The sequence below is a fragment of the Podarcis tiliguerta genome (genome assembly GCF_965153285.1).
Source record: "Podarcis tiliguerta genome assembly, chromosome: 5".
NCBI lineage: Eukaryota > Metazoa > Chordata > Lepidosauria > Squamata > Lacertidae > Podarcis > Podarcis tiliguerta.
The window spans coordinates 39,843,173-39,863,511 of NC_139538.1; the positions used below are offsets into that span (position 1 = coordinate 39,843,173).

Sequence of the window (20,339 nt, forward strand, 5' to 3'; positions counted from 1 at the left end):
TTGTTATGTAGCGCTTGGCCCCTGTGTAAGAAATGTGCTGGAAAGAAATGTGAAAATGATGTGTCTTTATCTAGAAATGGATGCAGCTGCTAGCTTGAGAAGCTGTGTGAAGGGAGGTCTTATTATTGGCATGGCTTCAATGGCTCTGTGATTAAGAAGGAAAGGCCTAACAATTCCTGTTTCATTTAAGGGACTACCTCTGTCAATTTCATGAGGCTCATGAGATGTCATGGAGGGGATGGTCTGACCCAAAGGAGGAGTGGGAGGAGATGAGGAATTGGAGAATCCTTGGGAAGGTCCCAGTGGGATGGGGATGGTGGAATTGGGGCCCCAAGAAGTGTCAGATGCTGAGGGAGGTCTTGGTCCCTCCTTAGGGTCTGAAACTCCCGTTTCAAGTAGATTGTCAAAGGAACGTCCCTAGCCTAACCCCTCCTCCTCTCAGTGAGGAGCCTGCTTTTTCTGGTGCACTGGTGTGAGCAAACCTCACAGAGGAGTGCCTGTTTGCTTGCTGAGTCCCAGGACTCTGGCCCCTTGCTGCACAAAGAGCTGGGCCCATACCACTCTTCCTAAGGAAGGTGCAAGGTGGGTGTCACTTGTTGGATCAACGCCTCAGCTTCTGTTCCATGGCATATAACTTAGGTATATGCCATTTCAGTGCAAAGGAAATGTGAAGATAGTCTAAATCCCTGTGATCAACTATGTATTATTTGCAGAATTAAAATAACTACCAGCAGCAATGTAAATTAATGCCGCCCTATTCACTTGACTAATTTCTATTCCTGATGGCAGGCAAACACAGGAATTGCAGCAATTTCTGCTTCCTCCTCCATTTTTTGTTGGAATTCTCTGACATCCCTAATCACACTACATTTCTGGTATAAAGAAGCCAGCTTTATCCCTTGTGTTAGATTCCTTAAAGAGAAATAATGGAATATTTCACATTTTGGCTCTAACCCTCAACATATTTCCCCTGAAGTAAGTCCTATTGGTTTTGACTGCATTGGCTTTCAAGGAACCATTATTAGGGTTGGAGTCTTATTTCAATTTCCAGAAGATTATTCAATTATAACGTCTATGTATAACTTTCCCAGGCTATTTGTCTGGGAAAGAACATCTCTCCTGCCCTTTCCCCTCGTCCAGGGACACCTCTGATTCCACATTCTCCTTGCAAGTTAGCCTCTACTGTCATGTGGTTCCTTAATGGGACAATTGGTTCCTAATCTCCCTTGGTTCCGCTCCTTCCTCCTGGGCTGTGTTCAGAAAGTGGTGTTGGGGGATGAGTGTTCAGACCCCTGGGCTCTCACTTCTGGGGTACCTCAGGGTTCTGTCCTCTCCCCCATGCTTTTTAACATCTACATGCAGCTACTGGGAGAGACCATCAGGGGGTTTGGGCTGGGTGTTCATCAGTATGCAGATGATACCCAGCTCTACCTCTCTTTCAAATCAGAACCAGTGAAGGCGGTGAAGGTCCTGTGTGAGTGTCTGGAGGCGGTTGGAGGGTGGATGGCAGTTAACAGATTGAGGTTGAATCCTGACAAGACAGAAGTACTTTTTTGGGGGGACAGGAGGCAGACAGGTATGGAGGACTCCCTGGTCCTGAATGGGGTAACTGTGCCCCTGAAGTGCGCAGCCTGGGGGTCATTTTGGACTCCCAGCTGTCCTTGGAGGCACAGGTCAATTCTGCGTCCAGGGCAGCTGTTTACCACCTCCATCTGGTACGCAGGCTGAGACCCTACCTGCCTGTGGACTGTCTCACTAGAGTGGTGCATGCTCTAGTTATCTCTCACTTGGACTACTGCAATGCGCTCTACGTGCCTTTGAAGGTGACCTGGAAACTACAACTAATCCAGAATGTGGCAGCTAGACTGGTGACTGGGAGCAGCCGCCGAGACCACATAACACCGGTCTTGAAAGACCTACATTGGCTCCCAGTATGTTTCTGGGCACAATTCAAAGTGTTGGTGCTGACCTTTAAAGCACTAAATGCCCTCAGTCCAATATACCTGAAGGAGCGTCTCCACCACCATTGTTCTGCCTGGACACTGAGGTCCAGTGCCGAGGGCTTTCTGGTGGTTCCCTCACTGCAAGAAGTGAAGTTACAGGGAACCAGGCAGAGGGCCTTCTCAGTAGTGGCACCTGCCCTGTGGAACACCCTCCCACCAGATGTCAAAGAGAAAAACAACTACCAGACTTTTAGAAGACATCTGAAGGCAGCCCTGTTTAGGAAAGCTTTTAATATCTGAAGGACTATTGTATTTTAATATTTTGTTGGAAGTTGCCCAGAGTGGCTGGGGAAACCCAGCCAGATGGGCAGGGTATAAATAATATATTATTATTATTATTATTATTATTATTATTATTATTATTATTATTATTATTTTAATTAATTTTGCACACACACCACCCAAACGTTATTGGCCTCTCAACTGGGTTCTAAACGTTAAGGAGGGAATCTGCTGGTATGGAGGTGGATGCAATTGATCAATATGTATCTTTTGTTTAATCTTTCTATATACATTCCATTTTGTCTTTCAAGAACGGGTTCTAATCTGGAATCAGCAAACAGTTCCTGCATTTCTTCCCCATTCCCCTCCTAGCTCTTTTCCAACTTCCTGTACAGGCTTTTCTGTCTGGTGTGATTAACCATCTAGTACTGAGATTAGGGTACAATATCTCTGTGACATTAATCACTGCATGGCATATGCAAATAGGCACAGTCATGTGAATTATATTTACATTTCTCCCTCAGGAAGAAGAACTGAATCTATTCAGGCATATACTCAGTCCTTATTGGCCTGAAGCAGAATCAAACCAGAACTGCAGTCACAGCTGTACCTGAACTGGAACCAAACTAATAATCTGTAATGATTTGATTCCCTGCCCAGAAACCCTTGTACCAGAAGATGCATCCCTGTAGCATCTTGCCAACCTGGTGCCCTCCAGGTATTTTGGTTGTTTAAGAGTTGTAGTGCATGGCAGTTGGAAGGTGCCAGGTTAGCAAAGGCTGGTGTGACCCTTAACCAAGAGAGCTGCCACCTATGACAAAAAGTTCAAGGCCATTTCATAAAAGGCCTACACAACATTCACCAAACACTTGGATATTTCCTGTAGAAGACGTTTACTTTCTAACGGTGTGTTCCTAACCATTTCCATTCAGAAGTAAGTCCCACTGAGTTCACTTGGTGTTACTCACAGGTAACTGGGTTTGCAGCCTTAGTTGCCATCCTTCCTGCCAGTGCAGTCAAGGTGGTCCTCCATTGTTAATAATGGCTTCCAGTTGAAGAGTTGTGATAGATATAAAGAAAAAGGAGTGGGCATAGAAGGGAAGGGAAGAGAAGCGCAGACAAATTCAGATACCAACTGATATCTTACATAATCAAAAATGAAAGCCGAGCAGCTTATGTTACATTGGAGCTCGGCTGGCCAGTGGAGAAGAAAACAGAAAACAGAAATAAATGCTCATGAGATGTGCCTGAGCGTACGTTTCAGCCTTTCCTTCTGATTATGCCACATGAGAATTAATTTAAGACGGAATTATACTCTTTTGATCTTTGTGCTAATTTGTTTGGTGCATGATCAACTGCTTCTATAAGCAGGCGAGTGGGAAGACATGAGAAGGATCAGAGGATAGGAGGGTAACAGCAGCAGACTGTAAGGTCAGCTTTGGAACATTTGCTGCTTCTGTTTGAACGGGCTCCTGCTGTGGCGTATCCAGCCAACAGCTAGAGAGTCCCCTTCTAACATTACGTGGAGGGAAATAGGAACTATCATTTTTTATCAAGTGCATGAGACACCCATAGCATAATGCTAACCAGAAACCTAGCTAAACATTTGGAAAACGTTATTGTCCAAGTAACAAAGGTTACTGAATTTTTGGGAAAGCATATTTGGAGATATTGAACAAAATATTGAAGGAGATTCCAAAACTATTTTGGCGCAATTTCTCAAACAAGGATCCATATGTCAAAATAAGCACCTTTTCCTGCAGCATGAGCTGCCTTCAGATGATCAGTCTGAATGCACAAAGGGGCACACAGGAATTTGTAGGGCAAGCCCCCTTAATAATACTGCATATATTGGACATGGTCCCTGCCTGATGTGTGCTTGGAGCTGCTGCCTTACTCAGGTTGGGTCTCCAAGACAGGATGGGAACCCTGATTGACTAGTGCTTCCATCTGTGTTGGAAATCCTATGTGCAAATGAGCCACTCGCCTTCTGATTCATGCTGACCACTCATTGGCCAGAGAGTGCACCTGTCATTTAGGGACACTGAGGTACAGTGTTTTCGAGTTGGGTGGGGTTCCTTCTGCCCATTTATGCTTGCCCCTTTGCACATTCAAACTGAGCATCTGAAGAGGACTAGAGCTAAAGGTTTATTGTTTCAGACAACATATACCAGGCATAGGCAAACTTGGCCCTCCAAATGTTTTGAGACTACGACTCCCATCATTCCTAGCTAACAGGACCACTGGTCAAGGATGATGGTAATTGTAGTCTCAAAACATCTGGAGGGCCGAGTTTGCCTATGCCTGACATATACCGTACTGGCCTGAATATAAGCCTCACTTTCCCCCCAAATTCTAACTGCGAAAAGTTAAAGTGCGGCTTATTTGCGACCTTATGGTATGCAGCCAGGAGCGCAGGGCAAACAGCACCAGGAGCATGGTTAAGCGCTCCGGTTAAGCGCTCTGTGTGTAGTCCCTTGTCCTCTCCCCCAAGGCTGGGAAGGGAGAGAGCGAGGAAGGGGAAAGGCTGCCGGCAACACAGCGCAGCTCTCGCCCCCGCCCAGGATGCAGCCAGGAGCAACAAGAAATGGAGCGGCTTATATTCGGGTATTTCTCTCTCTCTCTCCCCAACTTCAATTTTAAAGATGCGGTTTATATTCAGGCCAATACGGTACTACCCAAACATTAACACATACCCCCTGACGTTTCTCAGATGAAAATACAGTGGTACCTCGGGTTAAGTACTTTATTCGTTCCAGAGATCCATTCTTAACCTGAAACTGTTCTTAACCTGAGGTGCCACTTTAGCTAATGGGGCCTCCCGCTGCCGCCGCACAATTTCTGTTCTCATCCTGAAGCAAAGTTCTTAACCTGAAGCACTATTTCTGGGTTAGCGGAGTCTGTAATTTGAAGCGTATGTAACCTGAAGCGTATGTGACCTGAGGTACCACTGTAGGGACCTTTCTCACCCTCACAACTGACCCTCCTCAACCCCCCCCCCATTTTTTGCTCCCCACCCCCATAGAACATTTCCTAGCAGAAGAAAGGCAAGTGTCGAAATGGGACACAGCACACCCCTCCTCCACAATCCTGAGAAAACCCCTTAATCCTGATTATTTTATTCTTTGGTAGATTTATAAAAAGAAAAACATATACCGATAAATTTTAGAAAGGGGCAAGATTAGATGTGTACGCAAAGCTTTAAAAAAACAACAACCAAGACTCCTTGTGCTCCTTAGGCTCCCCATTTCTTTCCGCCCTGGACTGCCTTGCCTTCTACCTGCCCTGGAGAGCCAGTGCTGGGTCTCAGTGGCAGCAACCTCTCCTCCTCCTGTCCCGTTCTCCAGCAGCCGCTACAGTGGAGAGGCCATGGAGATAAAATGGGATGCTCCCGCACAGCTACCGCCGCTCAGGACAAGTGCTGGCTCACCCTCTTCCCTGAGCTCAGTGGTGGCAGTGCTGGCAAGGGAAACAGCGACATGCCGGGATCAAATCAGAACCTGGGATGGCTTTCATAATTCCAGGACTGTCCCTGGAAAATTGGGACACTTGGCACGTATGTTAACGTTTCTTTAGAAGTTCAAAAGGATGAACTCTCATCGAAGTCCTTAGTGTTTCAATCAGTTTGTGTCTCATTCAGATGAAGTTGTAGCAGTTAAATAAAAAGGCTTGCTGATGTACGCATGAGATACACTTTCAATTTATGCTGATTACTGGAACGTATAGACCTAAACTGCATGTTGCACACAGATGTGCTTAATAAAACCCTGCCAGCTGCTTCTTTTAGTCAAGGCAACCGAGAAAGGAGTTTTGTAGTAGTGAAGTGCTGATGATTTCATGGAGGGTAAGGCTGTCGATAGGGACACGGGTGGTGCTTTGGGTTAAACCACAGACCCTAGGGCTTGCCGATCAGAAGGTCGGCGGTTCAAATCCCCATGACGGGATGAGCTCCCGTTGTTCGGTCCCTGTTCCTGCCAACCTAGCAGTTCGAAAGCACGTCAAAGTGCAAGTAGATAAATAGGTACCGCTCCGGCGGGAAGGTAAACACCGTTTCTGTGTGCTACTCTGGTTTGTCAGAAGCGGCTTAGTCATGGTGGCCACATGACCCGGAAGCTGTACGCTGGCTCCCTCAGCCAATAAAGCGAGATGAGTGCTGCAACCCCAGAGTCGGTCACGACTGGACCTAATGGTCAGGGTTCCCTTTACTTTTAAGGCTGTCGATGGTTTCCAGCCTAAGGTTACCAGACGTCCCCGTTTCCTGGGGACAGTCCCTGTATTTACAAATCAGTCCCTGTGATAAAATCCATCTATTTAGTAGGAAGTTGAAAAGTGTCCCTGGATTCATTGGAAAAAATCTGGTAACCTTATTCTAGCCAATAGGGCCCGGCTCTGCCTCCTCAATCAGAGGCAGCACTGCTTTTGGATACCAGTTACTCGAAACAGCAGGAGGTGAGAGGGCTCTTGCATGTGGCTCCTGCTAGCAGATTTCCCACAGGCATCCAATTGGCCAGTGTGAGAACAGCATGCCCATCCAACATGGCCCATTGGCCTGATCCAGCAGGCTCTTATGTTCTTACAAGGATGGGCCTTCCTCTTCCCCCTGCCTTTCTGTTGCAATGTCCTTTTACAGAGCTTCTCCCTGCACCCACTCCATGCCGGGTGTTTCAGATCTGTGCTCGTTGGATGGATTTTGTTTGTTTAGTTAGCATTACGTTTATATTAGAAGCAATTCATTGCAAGCAGTGAACACCTTTCCCTCCTCAAGGAACTCCAGGTGGTATACAGATTGCTCTTCCTCCCCATTTTATCGTCACAACAACCCTGTGTAGTAGGTTAGGCTGAAACAGAGAGTGTCTGGGCTGTGGTCACCTACCGTGCTTTATGGTTGAGTTGGGATTATGTTGAATCATACTCTGCAGAAGAGAGGGCTGGGGTCAAATTGCAGTAGGGATGTGACAATTGGGAAAAGGTCAGTGCCCTGATGAGGTTGGAAATCGCCCCAACCCTGGTCATCAGATAGTTTGACCAGTAGGAAGGAGGTGATAAGCCAGGCTTCCTCAACCTCGGGCCTCCAGATGTTTTTGGCCTACAACTCCCATGATCCCTAGCTAGCAGGACCAGTGGTCAGGGATGATGGGAATTCTAGGCTCAAAATATCTGGAGGGCCAAGGTTGAGGAAGCCTGTATAAGCCCCCTCCTCCACTGGTCTACATACTTTCATACACATATATATATACCTCTCTCTATATATAACTCTCCTCTCTCTCTCTCAATCCATTTTGGTTAAAAAGAACCCAGATTAAGGAAGGAAGGATGATGTGAACTGATTGTAAACACTGCAAAATAATGTGATAAATACTTGTGAGCACTAAAGGGTAGATGGAAGGTTACTGCCTGAGATTTAGCCTGCTGCTTTCTGAATCTGCTGTTGCCTTAAGGTGTGGTTCCCTTATCTCTGAACTCCACCATGCCTTTAACATCCAATGGATACAGATTTTCAACTCAGTATTTTTCTCTTGTATTATTAACTCTTCAGTAGGAAGTGGGTTTGTCATGTGTGACAGTTATGGGGTGATGAGAAGCAGATTTTGGAGGTACCTATTCCTTAGTAATGTAGTGGTCACCTTGGAACAGATGGTTTCTCTCCTGCGGTTCTCCTCAGACGTGTATTTGGCTGATCTTTATGAGTACCCAAAGGATCATCCCAACCTTTAAATGTTTTTATATCCTCTCCCACCCTAACCCCCCTCCATCATAATCCTAAATGTAGCGCAACCTCCTGGCTTATAAAACCAAAAGACCTCATCAAGACAGGGGTGAGCAGAAGGTAGATCAGAATCTACTGGAATGTCTCTGACTGATTTGCAGTAGATCACCTGAGATTTCTGACTGACCAGTTGTTTAGCAATTGCAAACACCTACTTCCCCCCTCTCCCACCACACCCCCCAACATTAGGATGCTGAAATAAAGAAAGCCTTGGGAATAACCAGGAAAGTGGCTAAGAATGTTCACAGATAATTATGCAAAGTGACCTTTTTTCTAGAGGGGTTAGGAAAAGAAAAATATCAACAATTTTCTCTGAAACGTTCTGAGAAATTTGGTCTCAGCTCTAAATGGAAATGTTTTCAGGCCTTTACAGTTCCCTAGTACCCCAATACCCCTAAGAGATTAGACCGTGTTATTATCAAAATATAGAACTGCACTCATCCTAATTATAGAGTACAGAAGGAACCATGGTGCATAATGCCAAGAGGGCATATTGTTTTTACAATCAAGGTTGTTACAAAAGCAGCTAAATTGGTCTCTCTCCCCCACCCTGCCTTCAAGCAGCGATACAAGGTGTTTTTAGCCAGGGAATCACACGAACCTGCAACTTTTTACTTTCTTAAGCTTGAACGAAACATGACCTATCCCCCCCCCCCCCGTATTTCTGTTAATCCCAAACCAGAACAGATCAATATATATGTAAAAAGAAACAAACAGCTTGATTAATCACTTATCAGCCAGTTTAGGTTGCACAGTTCTAGTTGACTGGGAGGTCTTGTGCAACAAACCTGTTTTCCCCATTGAATATCAGACCTTTCTGTGATATGGAAAGCGATGGAAAAAATGCCCTGGAAAGTGTGGGATGGAACATTGTCTAATGTCAGGGCACCAGCCAATAATAAATCACATGGAGTAAGTGAAGTTAACTCTTTATTTGAAGAAATAAGGAAGACCTGCTCAGGGGTGCCAGGCCTAATGAGTATGGCAACTCTTCTCATGGGTCTTGTCCCTATGAGGCAGTTGCAGAGGCTGAAAGTCTCCGCCTTCCCACAGCAGCCTAAATCTCCTACTCCCACAGGTCCTCCCCAAGCAATCTGATACTCCACCAACATGCCTGTCTCTGCACCTCCCTCTTCATACCTCTACAGGTCCTGGGAGCCTAGGGCAAGGAAGGCTTGTTGCAGCAGAAAAAGGAGACTCTCTGGCTTCTTCATCAGCCTGATTCCTGCTTCGGATTCTGATTTAGGACTTCCCTCTGTCACATATTCTCGCAGCTCAGTAAACCTTGTTACCTCTTCAGCTTCCAACACCTCCTCCTCCCAAGCTTCCCCCTCTTCTTCCTCTGACCACTTCCTCTGACCGTCCCACCACCAATTCCCAGGCTCTGAACCATCTTCCCTTGGGGGTTCCCTAGCTAGTGCCTCCCACTCTTCCTGTGTCCAGCCAGTCCATGACATCTAATCTCTCTGTAAACACACCAGGATGAATGTTTAGTAGACAGGTCTTGTACATGAGCTGGAGCTGGGGGTTGCACCAGGTGGTCGTGCATGCCCATTACAGATCCTCCAACTGTCCCTATTTTCCAGGGACATCCCTAGTTTAGAGAAGCCGTCCCAGTTTCTGATTTGATCTTGGAATGTCCCACTTTTCCTTAGGATACCCCTATTTTCATTGGAGAAATGTTGGAGGGTATGGAATTATCTGGTTCCCGAGCCATCTGAAGGCAATCCTCTATAGGGAATGTTTTTTTAAAATGTTTAATGTGAGAGCCAGTGTGGTGAAGAGCGGTGGACTCGTAATCTGGTGAACTGGGTTCGATTCCCCGCTCTTCCACATGCAGCTGCTGGGTGACCTTGGGCTACTCACACTTCTCTGAAGTCTCTCAGCCTCATTCACCTCACAGAGTGTTTGTTGTGGGGGAGGAAGGGAAAGGAGATTGTGAGCCGCTTTGAGACTCCTTAGGGTAGTGATGAAGTGGGATATCAAATCCAAACTCTTCTTCTTATTATTATGTTTTTATATGTGTTGAAAGCTGCCTGGAGTGACTTGGGAAACCCAGGAAGATGTGTGGGGTATAAATGGTAAAATTATCATGATGGAATGGGACGTCCCTATGTTCATCAGAGATATGTTGGAGGGTATGCCATCAGCTCCTCACCCTGGGATCTGTGTGTGAAAGTTGCCCTCTCTGCAGGCCCTGTGCTGGATACAGAGGTGCCTGGTGGAATGGCTGCTCAACATGACAGCAGAGCCCTGGGACTTCTTGGCACAGCCCTGCTCTCCTGTTGCTTTTACTCATAATGCCCAAGTACATAAGAACAAGAAAGACCCTGCTGGAGCAGGCCAAAGACCCATATCATTCAGCATCCTGTTTTCACGGTGTCCAACCAGAAACAGGCCTATGGGAAGCCCATCAAGCACAGCACTGTTGTCACAGTAGACAAGCAGATGATGTCTATGGAAAGCCTGTAAGCAGGACCTGGGTGCAACAACCTTCTCCCTACTTGTGATTCCCTGCAACTAGTATTCAGAAGAATACTGCCTCCAGCACTGGAGGCATAACATGTACTGTATTGAGGTAGAACATATACAGGGAGAATTCGTTACCCATTCGGTTTGCCTAGGCTTCTTTACTGCGCCCTCTTCAAGCATGGAAGAAACTTCCAAGCAGTTCAAAAGCTTCTCTTCTGACAAGTTTAAAATAAATCCCACCATTGTGCCTGTGCAGCTAAAACTCCATTTTCCAGCTGCATCCCCTTTTTTACACCCAGAATGTTGTCAAGTCTCTGGTACGACTGCGAACAAATCAGGCTACTAAAAACCTCTTATTGTGACATCATATACATAAAAAGGGTATTCCCACGAGTGCGATGCTGTTTGTGAATGAGGCCTGAGAATTCAACTCTTCCCATAGCTTTAACTCAATTTTTAATGGCGACTCGTAGCTATCTAGAGATAACGGCTTGGCTTTCATAGAGAAGTTTTCACAGATACATTAATCAGGCTTTGGATTTTCCAGCATCTACTAAAATCTTTATTGCTACTTAGTCACACATTCACCCAGCCAACACTCGCCGCCAGTTGAAGCCAAACTTCACTCATCATTGTCTGTGATTTAGCTAACATCTTCTACAGCTATGTACTAAATGTAAGTTCAGCAGCACTTAGATTTTGCGATGCATTACATCTAATTTCTCAAGTAATTAATTTGTTAGGTAGCTTAATGAAACCCAGACGCTATAACTGCGACATGATTTCAGACATCATTTAAAAAGGTGAAAGACTCATGGGTATCATACCGGCCCATGCCAGACATACCACTGGCTCCCTGGGAAACAATGCTTTGCAAACTGGGAGCCAGCCTTTTCTTAATCTCTGGGGTGTTCTCCCTCCTTTCTGAGCATTAAATGTGGTTTCACATTACACTTGCACCCAAACAAGCCATGGTTAGCACAAACCAAGTGCGATGTGACCATGGTTTGCAAACACTTTGAAGACTGTGATTACCATCTGTGGTTTTTGAGGGGATTATTGTTTGTCGGTTATGATTTGCATCAGTACACATAAGATGCAAAACATGGTTAATCTGAGAAAAGGAAAGAAGGGGAATTACTTCCTGTGTCTGAGTGGGCTAAGAAGGGAGTACCCAACCTCTTTGGGAGAAAAGATATCTCGTGTGGAAGTTGCTGCCAGGGCAAGTGAAGTATTTTTGAGGAAGTTAGGTGCTGGGTTGCTGCACAGCAATAGAAGCAGATTTCTCCTTAAAACTATGGGTCAGTGAAACGGCTAAAGCAAGTGTTTGAAGGGTTTTCCTTGTGTCACTTTATGTATGTGTTGATTGGCCTCTGGGGAAAGGAAATGTGTTGATTGGCCACTGGGGAAAGGAAATCCAATCTCTTAATCTGTAATTCTGACAACAAAAGTGGAACAGGAATACATACACTGGATAATATATTAATTGGCCCCCCTTTCTTAGACCTACATGCCTAGGGCTGGCAGCTACGAGTCTACTGTACTATAAAATGGCAGTGGGTTGGCTCTCCTGTTATACATTTTTATGAAGTGGGTCTCCACTGTTCTCCAGGTGTATGGCCAAGCTAGTTATGTATCACAGTCATGAGTTTGTTACACACAGGCTGTATACACACTGTACATTTAAAGCACATTTGAAGTGCATCCCCCCCCCCAAAAAAAAAAGAATTATGGATACTATAGTTTCTTAAGGGTTGCTAGGAACTGTAATTTTGTGAGGGGTAAACTACAGTATCCAGAATTCTTTGAGGAGAAGAATGTGCTTTAATGAAAAGTTGTATACACAGCCTCATAGTTGCTCCAATCACATATAATGTAGAGGAATGGAGGTCTACTTTTTACACAAAATATGAGCCCAGAGGAGAGGAGCTTGAAATCTTTCCCCTTTCCCTGTATTACCTTGTGCTTTAGTAGCTCTGAAGCACTTAGCCCTCAAAAGTGAACCAAGCATGGGGGGGAAATCACTTATTTTAAAAAATCATTTATTATTATATTTATGTCTCATTTCCACTGCCACTGGAGCTCTAGATGGTGTACATCATTGTTCCTATCCCTATCTAATCCTCACAATAACCCTGTGAGATAAGTTAGGCTGAGAGACCATGTCTGGCCCAAGGTAGGCTTCCTGAGCAGGAATTTGAACCCTGGTCTCCCAGGTCCTAGACCTTCGATCTAACCACTTCACTGCAATGCAGTGTTGTGTAGTGCTAGGTAGGGTGGGGTGGGTTGTGAACAATTTTCCTTCTCCTCTGTAACAAAACTCTATTTAGTATAGCCCGGAGTTATGTTTCTGGGTCCACCAGCTTTACAGTGGTACCTCGGGTTACATATGCTTCAGGTTACATATGCTTCAGGTTACAGACTCCACTAACCCAGAAATAGTACCTCAGGTTAAGAACTTTGCTTCAGGATGAGAACAGAAATCGTGTGGCGGTGTTGTGGCAGTAGCGGGAGGCCCCAGTAGCTAAAGTGGTGCTTCAGGTTAAGAACAGTTTCAGGTTAAGAACGGACCTCCGGAACGAATTAAGTACTTAACCCAAGGTACCACTGTATAGGTGTTTGTGAACAAGACAAACTGCATGTTCAACATACCTCTGTGAAGGGGACCCCTGACCATTAGGTCCAGTCGTGACCGACTCTGGAGTTCATCTCGCTTTATTGGCTGAGGGAGCCGGCGTACAGCTTCCGGGTCATGTGGCCAGCATGACTAAGCCACTCCTGGCGAACCAGAGCAGCGCACGGAAATGCCGTTTACCTTCCCGCCGGAGCGGTACCTATTTATCTACTTGCACTTTGACGTGCTTTCGAACTGCTAGGTTGGCAGGAGCAGGGACCGAGCAACGGGAGCTCACCCTGTCGCGGGGATTTGAACCGCCGACCTTCTGATCGGCAAGTCCTAGGCTCTGCGGTTTAACCCACAGCGCCACCTGCATCCCTGTAGTTTGTAGTTTGATCCAAAGAAAGCCTGTGGTGGGGAAAACAGAACTCTCGCCAGACCAACAGTTTGAAACTCACTTGGTAACTTAATAGGAGGAGGTGTTTTGATCATTAGCTGCTACTGCTGTGCAACGTAGCCAGATAGGGCTTCCATTAATTACACGTGAAGTCATCTCTGGCAAACTTCCAGCAGGGGATGGGGGCTTGCTCAAAACTTAGTAATGAAAGAGCCAGATTCTTATGGGATAGCAAAAATAGGCTGATGGTTTTGCAGCATCACTAGCATAAAAGAAACTGATCCTTTTGAGACATGCAAGAAACATGGATTTTGTTAACAGATAAAGGGATTTGTCAAACAGACAGAAGTGTACCTACCTATTGGCTCCTTTCGTTTCTGTTCAATTGTTAGGTGGATTTTCACTATCCATCAAGTGCTTTTCTTCTTACTAACCTTGATTATTTTTAGTCCAACTACATCCCATGCAGTTTATTTCTGATTTAAAGCCTGTCCATTCCAACTCTGGGTCAATGGTTTCTCGACTGTCTTTGGTTAACAATGGAATTCCAGCTAGCCAGCCAAAATGAAAGCAATGACTTCAGGGACTGGCTCCACTTTCAAAGTGAAGCGCTGAGATAGGAATGTATGTCAGAGATAAGGAACTAAATGGAAACAATTAACATTGGCGTGAAAACGGATGTATGGAAGCAATTACCAAATGAATTGCAAAGAGATCTGTAGGACTCCAGACAGACAGGACTGCGTGTGCTCCTTGTGTCTGTAAGATTTGCCTTGCAAGCAAGGAACCCAGCATCTGAGGTCCTGAGAATCTGTTTTTATATTGTCAGAGACATGTGCATTGCAAAAATGTGTATATCAGGGGAAATTCCATGCAAAAAAGGGTATACCAGGAAGAATTTTGCACTGTAATGCTGAAGAATTTTCATATGGCAAGCTGATGTGGAAATGTGAAGAGCTGAACTGAAGGTTGGAAAAATGAAAAACCATGAGAAGCTAACACTGTCCTATTTGCACACCCTTACCTGCAGGTTTTAAAAAAAAGGCTAGCTCCACAGGATACATTTGTTAGCTCCATTTAGCTTGGATAGTCTGTAGAACAAACATTGCTAGCAGTTGGAACAGAGGACATTAAGAGTGCATTTACTTACTTTTTCTTTATAAGAAAAGTGAAAAATCAATATGCCATTCCTGGCATTTTAAACTCTTTCTAAGTGACCTTTTAGTGACCTCACCTGCTTTTCCTTTCTTCCCAGAAGGCACCACTTCTCAAAAACATCTGCTTAGACCCCAAGGCTATTTTCTTCTACTCTTCAACTAGAAAGAAGGGCGGAAAAAGCAAACAGAGGAAGCAATTTTAATATAGATGCAATATGTTACTAAGGACTGCATCAGAATTTTCTCCTTCTGGAGGAGTGAGTCAGGAACAGCCTTGGAAAAGCCTGCCAATAGGCACACTTAAACAAGTAATGTTTTAGGCCTTAATGAATACATTAGAATAAACAAGGGAAGATGTTCAATAACACGAAGGGAACACTTGTGCTGCTCTGAATAAGGCTGCCACCAACATTGACAAGGATTTTATTTGTATTTGTCCATTTATTAAAAAGAAAATTAGTAGATGACCTATCTATAAAAATATCCAAGTGGTGAACAAAATGTAGAAATACAAAACAGTTACATTAAAACCATCATAGGTAAAGGTAAAGCGACCCCTGACCATTAGGTCCAGTCGTGACTGACCCTGGAGTTGCGGCGCTCATCTCGCTTTATTGGCCGAGGGAGCCGGCGTACAGCTTCTGGGTCATGTGGCCAGCATGACTAAGCCACTTCTGGTGAACCAGAGCAGCGCACGGAAATGCCGTTTACCTTCCCGTCGGAGCGGTACCTATTTATCTACTTGCACTTTGACGTGCTTTCAAACTGCTAGGTTGGCAGGAGCAGGGACCGAGCAACGGGAGCTCACCCTGTCGCGGGGATTTGAACTGCTGACCTTCTGATCGGCAAGTCCTAGGCTCTGTGGTTTAACTCACAGCACCACCCACTTCCATCATAAAACAGTACTAAACAGCAAGATTGCATCATATAACAGGGAGTGGTGGAGCTACCCTCCTAAAACTGGCGCTGCTACTTTGTACCTGGGACAGTGTCACAGAAGGGCAGAATGGCAGCAAGGTCAGGGCTGTGCGGGTGTGCTGGCAGAACCAATCCAACCCTCCCACCAGTGCTCTAATGGAGCCCCAACCTTACTGTCAATCTGCCCTGTCCAGTTATATAGCAGTGATGCTGGGGTTGGGAGGATAGCTGCGCAGTACTGCCACACTGCATCAGTCACTCCTGTGTTCAACAGTGTGAGCCACAGGCAAAACTAATAACAGTTCAGTTGACAAAAGTCTAATGAAATAGAAAAGTCTTCAGTAGGTTTCTAAAAGAGAAAATAGAAGGCAGTTGTCTTGTCTCTGCATCCAAGTTCCACTAAGCTGCTGCAATCACATTGAAGACCTTATCGTAGGGAGCGGCAAATAGGGCAGCTAAAGTTTCTTTCAGTTTTTCATTTGTCCAGTCCTTAAGTCTCCACATTTCTTCATAAGTTTGTCGTCGTCATCATCATTTTATAAAACATGCTCATAAAATCATCAGCATTTTAGTGCAATTTTTTCCAGATAGGCAATTTTTTTGTGTGTGACAATTGTGCCTGAAATACACATTTTTGCAAGCAATATCCTCATAATGCATTTAATACTGTATTTTCGTTAATACATTTATTTTATGCATGTTCTCGCCTAATATATACATTTTTGTCCGCATTTATTTAGTTGGAGACCTGCATTGCAAAATTTGGAGAACTGCAAAATTTGAAAAGTAGATGGGTTGTAATTCACATATTTTGTTGGAAAATGCGAATTACGTAGAGGGAAAAGGAAATGCAAGGGCCCCTATTTTTCACCTGAAATTGAAATTTCATGCTCCCCCCACTCCCCCTGAGAAAAGTGCAAGCTCTAAGTGGATTTGGAATATGTTTAGGCACATAGGTCCAGTTGTGGGCGAGGTAGACTTGGTCCAGTCAAATCCCTCTGCAGCCACTTAACTAAGTAGGTGACCTTGAGCCAGTTAATGCCAGCCTATCCTAGTTTAGTTTTTGTATTATGGTCAAAGGAAAAATATGTTTAAAGGAAAATGTCATCCATCTATTCTCACATTTAGATGTTGTCCTTCTTCCTCAGAGCTGTTGGTGGCAAGGGGAAAAAAAAAGGTATAAAGGAGAATTCCCTGGATGCCAAGATCCAGGTTTGGGGCAAATACTCTTTGGTGAGAGAACCCCAGCAGAGATTTAAAATCATAAAATATGCAGCAAAGTAGAGCGTGGAAATACATACTGTTAGATCTTTAAATTATGCTTCCCTTAGCATAGAAAAAGAACAGCTGTTTGGTAAGTTAAAAATGGTTTTCTTCATGTGCTTCTCCATACAGCATTCAGAAAAGACAAGCAGTAAGACTTAGATTCCAATGTAGCGAGAGTTTCTAAATTATTTGCATAGAAACACAAAAATGGCTTGCTTAAGCCATGTGGTCTAAGCTTGGAACATCCAGCTTTGACCTCCTTCCTGGAAGGGTTCTCATGGTGCAAAAAGGCTTCATAACCCTTCCTCCTAAGGTGAAGGGGAGTGACTTAGCTAAGCCTGGCTGAACAGCTAACTCCATGGTCTTAACCCCTTCATACATTAATTAGAGATAAGCATGTTGGCTATATGATTATCCCATACCCACCTCAGAGTTTTTACACTGATAAAATGGGGTAATAATTTTGGTGTTCTTTTAGCTAATTGGAAGAAGGAAAATATAGACATGTGCACACACACACACACACACACACACACACATATCTCTGTGTCAGACAGAGAGAGCATACCAGAACTATTGAAGCCTGAATCCTGCGATAGTCCTACTTTAGAATATGTGGTTTGAGGGCAGAAACCTAAATGTTTTAGCAGGATTCAAATAGGATGAGATATTTCTGTGGATAATTAAGACATTTATGATTATAGCAGTGTGGTTAAAACCACACATTTTTCATCGCCTAAACCTTCCTGTAAAGGATTCTAGAAATTTCCCTTTCTGTAGGTGAGTCCACAAATGTCTTCTAGGGGGAAACTGAATTTCCCTGAAGTTTTTGATATTGGCTGTTCTCCAAGACATTGACTAATGACTTGAGCTGGGCTGGCTGCTATTGATGTCTCAGTAGGCAGCTACAATATGAGATAGCCATCCTTTGATGTTGTTTTGCTGCCATACCTATAAGTCATTTCTAACGGAAATGTTTACAAGGTCCAAATTAAGTAATATTTGCTTTCCCCAGTAGGGAGGTAATTGACTTACTGATTTCTTAGTGAAATAAGCATGCATATTTTTTTGTGTGGTTTCCATATCATGTTGTAGGAAGTGTGGATCCAATAGTCCATGAAAAACAGTCACCTTCTTGGTGTCCTTTCTCTCTTTTACATCAGACTCAAACAGCTGCTACATTTCCAGATGTTCTTATCACTACAGAATAGGGATCTTTAATTATTCTGATGGTACAAAATACACTTACTCTGATTGTATGAGCATTTCATTATTGCCAAGCAAGTAAAAAAGGGACAAGAGATGCCTCAGAATAAGGAATCTTTCATTAGAGAGTAAAATAGAAGAATGAAATATATGCTGGAGTGCGAGCAAAACATTTAAGCGCATGGGGATAATGTTTGTCTTTTGGGATTGCTTTTCTAAAGTGAACCTGGCATCTTGAAGCAGATTCTAAACTGAGACTTTTGAGAAACTGGTCAAGATGGTTTCAAGTGAGTTCTTTTCTTTTTCAAACTTCAGTGTGATTGGAGCGATCCTATTTATTGTGTGCTGCTAGCTATCCTTCTCACTTTATAAGTCTTAGCAATTGTCACTATATCCATGATAAGCTAAGGGCCTGTCAGCATGATGGGCGATGAGTGTCATCAAACTTTCCTGTTGAAGGTCCAGACTCCCTCCTCCTTTTTGGAGCAGAGCTACACATTACCAGCAACTTTCTTTTATAGCAGAAAACCACCACAGCTGACTTCTGATTGAGTGGTATATATAAGGATATAAGACACTGAATCTTCTCCCTCATAGTTTGCGGAGATCAAGAGGGGGACATGTTGAGAAGCCCACTGATCCTTGGCTTAGCCTGAAGGCATCTGAAGCTGCTTTATTCTAAGAAGGAAAGTCCACAGGAAAATAACCATGGAACTACAGGTAATACGTAGTTCTGGGTTTGCTTTTCCCACCTCTGCTTCATCTGCTTATCCAGTCTTTCTAGATCTAGATGACTTGCTCTGATGTTCCAGCTGTCTGGACATGACCTGATCTGGATATGAGGGGGCCTCAGCAAAATGCCCACTGGTGTGTCCCGTCCTATGTCCAGGAACCCCATTTCCACATTTCTAGGTGGGTGGAGCTTTCCACTGTCAACCACTTGATGTCATTATGGCATCAGATGATGACACTGAAGGTGCTCACCGTCTGTGCCAATCAATTGATTGACGTAAACAGTGAACCCAGCAATGTCCGTTTGCAGGAGTGGCTTGTATCTAAACTGTCCCTACAAATGGGCATTTGTCCTCTGCAGCCCCTTCTCCCTGACACTAGTTTTCTTTGTGAAGAACATTTCTGTTGTGTGAGCTGCCACCTTCAAGCTGAAATGGTAGAGCCTAGGCACAGAATTTTCACCTCAGTAAAATGTTGTACTCAGGGAACAGGAGATGAAAAGTGAGCTTGTGAGAAAGGGATGGACTAGCTTAGGGGAGTAGAGCCAGGGGCCAAGCCTCCTCTGATCAGCACACAGCTTTTTGTAATCATCTTTATTACAGACCAGAGGTCAGATATGAATACTGTTACTTTCTTATAATACTAAACAGTTTGCCTGGGTTTCCCCTCACAATTTTCATCATAATAGGCAGAATTTCTAAGCAAAGAGAGACCACAATTTTCTGTAATTTTGTTCCCGGCCTATCATTATGAGGCTAGTTGGTATTCACAGATATTATTATGAATTTAGTAACAATTTAATGCAAATTTAATAGCATCTTCTCACAATGGGCCCTTTGCCATCATACACTTAAAGGCAATCAAAGTCAGAGCAGCAGCTAGACTGATAACTCGAAGTTCATTGATTGTGTATGTGTGTGTGTGTGCACAACCAGCAGCATACTTTCTGAGTATCCACTGAGATTTAAGCCAGAAACCCAGCATAGCTCAGAGGAGTTACGGTTATACCTCTTCTCTAAACAGCCATTTTGTTATGTGCACAGTAGCGTCAGTATGTATAGCAACAAATCGTAAGTTCACTGGTATTTCTCAGCACTTTTTTCTAAATAAGCTACAAGAGCTATTACTATTTTTTAAAGTATAAAATGAATGTGATTTTGTTTGCCAGAAAAAAATGCTATTTATTGAATGCTAGTCTAAAAATGTGACAGGCAAAACTGGAAAGAGAAATTCTACTACTACTACTACAGTGGTACCTTGGGTTAAGAATTTAATTTGTTCTGGAGGTCCGTTCTTAACCTGAAACTGTTCTTAACCTGAGGTACCACTTTAGCTAATGGGGCCTCCTGCCGCCACATGATTTCTGTTCTCATCCTGAAGCAAAGTTTTTAACCCGAGGTACTATTTCTGGGTTAGTGGAGTTTGTAACCTGAAGCGTTTGTTACCCAAGGTACCACTGTACTAATGTTTCTATCCCACCTTTCCTCCAAGGAGCCCAATGTGGCATACGTGGTTCTCCCCCTTTCCATTTTACACTCACCACAACTCTGTGTGGTAGGTTAGGTTGAGAGATGGTGACTGG

The 20,339-nt window shown here is 44.2% G+C and overlaps 1 long non-coding RNA gene across 2 annotated transcripts; it reads right to left on the reverse strand.

Annotated features, from left to right (window-relative positions):
* Positions 1-609: 609 nt before the first annotated feature.
* LOC310678931 lies at positions 610-16,829 on the reverse strand. Of its 2 annotated transcripts, XR_014512054.1 has the most exons (4): positions 16,676-16,829; positions 14,713-14,794; positions 3,194-3,270; positions 610-912 (listed from the first exon to the last, which is right to left on the reverse strand). It is a non-coding gene; the product is annotated as an uncharacterized lncRNA (long non-coding RNA). The 2 variants fall into 2 exon arrangements; XR_014512055.1 differs by lacking the exon at positions 610-912 and having other exon boundaries at positions 2,753-3,270.
* Between the last annotated feature and the right edge of the window lie 3,510 nt (positions 16,830-20,339).